Raw genomic sequence first — 6000 nt, forward strand, 5'->3', positions numbered from 1 at the left:
CAAATCGTACCAGTTCTTGCATTTTGTCATATTTGTATCTCCACAGTTAACTGTTGTCGACTGTGTAAAATCTCACTCTCTCAGTAACCCACACAATTTGGCTTTGAGTTAAAAAGTAGTCGACTAGCATCTCTTGCTGTCGCTGCATCTCGACAGCACTCAGAGGTTCATGAATACAATTGACAGTATAATTCACGATGATGCAAGCGATTGCAAGGAACTTGTTATGCGTCTTTGCTTGGTAAATACGGCGTCTCCTTACAGGTATTGACATAGTTTCCAAAGCTTTGAACCTGACAAAAACAAAAGATTTTTTTTAAAGTGTGGTTCAGGAGTAACCAAGGTCACCACATTTGTTCATTATGATGCAGTTCACGCAAACTTACAGCAGTGTTTATTTCTTACATTCAGGGGTTACCGTATACAATAACCTTTCACAAAGCGTACTGAAAACAAAAGAGAGCTACGTACAAAACAAAAGCGTTCCAGCAGAAATCAATGGATAAAAACACTCCTATAACAGAACCGGAGGTGATTGGGTCAAACAATAATTTCTTGTAAGACTTTGCAAAGTCAATTGTAAAAAAAAAAAAAAAAAAAAACGAAACATGTTCTCCAAATTTAAAAAGAATCATGCTTGATCATGCTTGAGGTCAATTGGTCAATTTAAAGTGTTTTTTCTAATCAGGGTTAGGGTTAGGGTTAGGGTTAGGGTTAGGGACTTCTCAGCAATAATCGGCAAGGCAACATAATTTCTCAATTCTTTGTTAAAATAATGATATTTCTTGATGTGACAACTTTGTGGTTGTGGTCTGGTTAGGTTTAGTACATATTACTTTGTTATTACACAGAGATCACATTTAAACATATGGCTGAGATCATATGTTTACAGACATCTACAGATATAGAAACAGATGAAAGAGCGGCTAATTAAGATAACTGTGCACACACTCTCTCGGGAGTCATGTTTCCATCACTGCCGATTGGAGGCTGCACCAATAGACACCTGTGACTACTGCAGAGTCATTTGACCCTTGAATGAATGCTGATTATACCCTTCACACTGGAGACGAAGGCCAGATGTTAGTGGGTGTTAGTGGGGTTTTTTGTCCAGTGTGAAAGGGGCTCTAGTGTTATTATAGCATGTCAATCTCACATTTAGTTCATGATTTATTTTATCTAAGGCGATACTGTAGACATTGCCTCAAACACAGACATCTGATGTAAGCTCCTCTACTGGTAGTCTGAGACCAGATGTTGATTTTGATTGACAGCTGGTCAATCAAAATCAACAGAAAGTGCCTGTGGGTACTTATGAGCAATCAGGGCCCCTCTGCTATCAGGGGCTCAATCTGTACCTCAGTTGATTACCCATGTTGGCCCTTGCACCTTGGCTAGGGAGGCCCGAGGCCGCCACAGACACTTCACTCAATTCTTATCATAACCATGCATCATCAACAAATTGCCCTGACAAAGAGGTGCCCATTTTCAGAGACTCTCAGTGAGATGAGGAACACGCTTTTCCTCAGATTGTCTGCTGGAACATCGCTAATAGAGTTTGACCTCTTGGCCGCCTGTTAAAGAAATCATTCTCTGCAGTCACCTTTTGGCTGCACATGCAACGCAGGTGTCTGGGATCATTTATCATACAATTACTGTCCTCTCTTCATACAGCAATATTAGTTCTTTCACTTGATTTACAGCCTTATCTCTTAAATTGTGATGTGTGTTTTTTTAGGTTTAAACCAGACGAAGTTTGTGCCAGAATATAATGCAGAAACCAAACAACCATAAACACTAGCTTATCTAAGTCTAAGCTGTGCATCATGAGAACAATACATTATAGATATTAGGTTCAAAAAGGGAAGCTTAGGTGTATCTTCCTGCTGGATTGAGACATATAACTTCGCTATAGGCTGCTTTCCTCTTTAGCACAGTCTGAAAAATTAGATGAAATATAGCTTGACTATTAGTCAACTGGGGACTGAGTCCTTGCATGTGGTGAATATTTATTTCTGTGATTACACAGCAGGAAACAAAACTCCAAAGAAAGTCTGCATCTTTTTTCTTCCTCCCCCACATGAAAAAATAAAAATAAATAATCTGCTGGCTGGCCGTCCATCCCGGGGAGTCTATTGATGGCAGAGAAACGGGGCCCCTGCTCTAGCATCAGCTGGACGATTCCTCACTGGTCCTTTGAAAAAGAGAAAAGGAGGGAAAGGAAGATCAAAGGCGTTGCAGCACCATGCTTTATTCTCTGTCTCTCTCAGTAGTGCTAACAGTTCGTCTGCCTTCAGCAAGAGAAATGTCAGACCTGAGGTTTGTGTACTCTACATATAGTTACACCCAAATTAGACTGGTCCCAGACCTGGGCAATATAAATAATTCTCTTGAGAGGTATGTGTGTGTGGGTGGGGGGAGCGCAACAGCTTGCTCCTTCAGCGCCTGGGGAACGCAAGGAGTGAAAAAGTAGGTCAAAGTGGCAAGATTAGGGTAATAGGGTGTAAAAGAAAAAGGAATTTAGTATAATAACTAGAAAATGACTCAAAATGAATCCATCAGTAATTCATCAATATTACCCAGACTTTCAGGTAAAGTTGTAAAGAGGCCGGTGGATAAAATCATCAAGATGAGCGAACTAGATCACCTTTCAGACTGTCATTCTGCTCGTCTCAGAAAGGTCAAAAACAACAAGATAATTGTGAGAGCAATGCATTTATTATTCCAAATTCACTCATGTTAGAGGGAAAGGTTTTACACTCGTTCAAACAAATATATTTTCAAATGTCATGGCTTGAAATACAAGACACGTTAAATAGTTTTCAATACAAACTTGAATTTGAATACTTGAATTGTAGGTTGTGTTCGATCCAAGACAAACAATATTATTATATCTTATATAGTTACTTTTTTCTTTCCACTTCTCACTAACTACTGTACTTAAACTTACCTTGATTTTTTATTTTTTTATTTCAAGCTTTGAATTCTAAATCTTAAAAAAACTTTGTTATATCATTGGATTTCATTGCCTTGAATGGCTGAAAGGCAATAAAATAAGAGCGACTGGACAGACGACTGTCTGTAAAGTGAACCCACTGTTCATTCACTTTTTAGATTTCTTCTTGAAATTTCCATTTGAACACGTCACTGCAGGGTTGATACTAGCGGAGCGTCGCTACAATGATGAATTAAAGTAATTAGAAAATGATGCGCCGAAGCCCTCTCCAGTGATGATTGGCAAAAACATGTCAGGGCAACATCAGCATTAATGAGCCATAATCGACATAGGCCTAATTAGCAGCACTTTGTACTTTTACGTAGGTTTATCATCATTAGCCAAGCCTGGCTTGATATAGCCCTGAATATGTGGGTGGCATAAGTGTTTGTTTATCATGTAGACATGGAAAATAGTTACATGCTACAACAGCTTCCGCCAAGGGGAGTGTTTCTGTAGGCCTACATCTGCCATCAGGAGGTGCTTCGGGGCTAATTACATCTCAAAGGATTCAAAAGGAAACGTGGAAGGAAACATGCATATTCAAACAATCCGCAAGATTTACTGTAGGTGTTTTCATAGTCGTCCTCGGCTGCATTATACATTCAAATCGGGATGACTAATAAATCATCTATCAATTGGACCATTCAAACCCATCAACAAAGGCTTAACACCACTTCTGTGCATGTTTATAACCAGCACTGTGTTTAAATCTATCGGTCTGATTTGCTTGGTCCAAATATATTCAGAGCTGATATTTGCTAAATTGCGAGTCCAGGGACAGTAAAGTTCAAAAGTTTGAATCCATTGTAGATGTATATTTCTGTTCTGGCATTTGCCCCCTCTGCTGATCTTACGATGTTTGTATGACATAATTAATAAAAATATTCATCGATCATGTCGTCCGCAATCCACTTATTTACATATTTTTACATGAAGCAACCGAACGCACAGTCGACTCCCTGCTTAATAATTCACTGGCTGTTTTTCCCTTTTCTATTGTCGTTTCAAGGTGTGAGCACGCAGGGTTTATTTTTCTAATAAAACCGAATGGCACAATGAGATGATGGAATTATCCTGGATGTATTTAATTGAGTTTGACCAGGTCTCTGCTCAGTGTCGGTGTAATCTCCCCCCAGCACTGTAGTCTCTCTCCCAGGGAGACAGGGAAGGCCGATAAACTTTGAAGCCTGGGCTGAGAACCTGCTCACTGCACCCTCTGCATTATTCATGAAGCAGGGACTAGAGCATCTTCAAATGGCCTGTCATTTCCTTTTACCCTCCATCACAATGGCCATATGCTGCACACACTAGAGAGAAGATGGGGGAAAGCAATCTGCAGCTAAGCCTAGCCAAACAGGAACACATACATACTAACAGATACATTCACAGGTAAACCCACACAAGGGGATATGTACAAGTGGGAAAAAGCTTGGGGAATTCAAAATCAGCTGTGGCATATTTCAATCTTGTGCCATTCAAAACGAACCTCCTCCCACTGCCTCCACCCCACACAGCTACAGTTTGCTGCTAAAGTAAACACGTGGCAGGATGATATCCGCCGCGTTTCCTGCCAAACTGGAGTTTGCGCCAGTGTCAGAGGAAAAGTTGTGAAAGGACAAACAAAGAAAACAATCGAAACTTTTTCAACAATACTTTCAAAGATACTTCCAAGTTGTGTGTGTGTGTGTGTGTGTGTGACATTCTTGGAAAGGTAAGAGCAGCAGCGGCATAATTGTTCTCATAGGAAAACGAAAAATGTAAATCTCTCACAGCGAGGTGCGGTTAATTTAATTTTTTTTCATTCCAGAGCTAAACAAAGTGTGGAGGCGTAAAACCATTGTTCCTGTATAAGTTGCATGGTTTTCAGTTCTTCTCAGATACAGATGACATTTTGGCAGCCAACCCCTGAGTCCTTTCAGCCAACACGTTATTTGTATTTACCGAGTTTGTTTGCGTGACAAAAAAACACACAAGGCACGTCCCTCGGAGGTAATTGGGATTGCCGTCATTTGGCCTCCCTAATGTCTGCCATTCAGCATTAACATATCATTAGCTCTTTCTGGGACCGTTCACTCAGAAAATTAGAGGTCTCCATAGACCCCCGGCTCCGTCAATATGGCAAAACCAGTTGACACCTTTTCTTTGTAGCTCTCGGGAGAGCGGAGGAGAATGAAGATAGGCGTGGGAGTAAGAACGGTGTGTCAGGTGGTTCTTGATTATTGTAATTTGTAAAACTTTGTAGTTGTGGATGCAGTCGATGGAATATAATGCAAAGCTCACAATGAATACAATTGATATTTTCTTTCCCTTAACCTTCACCTTGAAGTAAAAATATGGCGCTGACAGATTGTCATACAGTACGTGATAAAAATGAATATATGGTTCCCGAGGGCTGAGATGGATTCTCCTAAAATATCATCAACCTTAAAGTGATTCGTTAGATGGCTTTGTGTAAACCCTGTCCTTGTTGAATGGTTGAGATGAACTACGCTGCCTTGATACCTAATGACAAAACATCTGCTAGATTGTTCCTACGCAGTGATGGAATTGCTGTTGCTCCAGCATTTAGTCTTAGTAAATACCTTGTTTGACACCTATAATAGCATGAAGTCTAACTTGTTTTTGTTGTTGTCTCACACACTAAATAGGTAAGCTGCTGTAAAGTGAATCTCTTCTTCTCCGGAGTAATTAGAGGTTAACATTAAATCCAGAACAGAAGTGCGAATGTGCAACGCCACAAATAACTCCTGTCTAATAGGAGAAAGGTGGCTCAGGGTGTTAATGCCATAAAAAAATAAAAAATAAATTTAAAAAGTGTCGAAGATGGGAGTGGCAGTTTTCAACAATAACTAAATAAATAAAATAATTAGTGGCAAATATTGTATATTTTTAATAGTAGTGCTCTAGCTAAAACAATTAGTTTATTTATATCAATTAAATAATTAGTTTCTGATTTTAGCATCTCCATTTTGATGACTTGCAGCATTTTTATTTTTTATAAA

The sequence above is a fragment of the Scomber scombrus genome, chromosome 20 (assembly GCF_963691925.1).
Source record: "Scomber scombrus chromosome 20, fScoSco1.1, whole genome shotgun sequence".
Classification (NCBI taxonomy): Eukaryota; Metazoa; Chordata; class Actinopteri; order Scombriformes; family Scombridae; genus Scomber; species Scomber scombrus.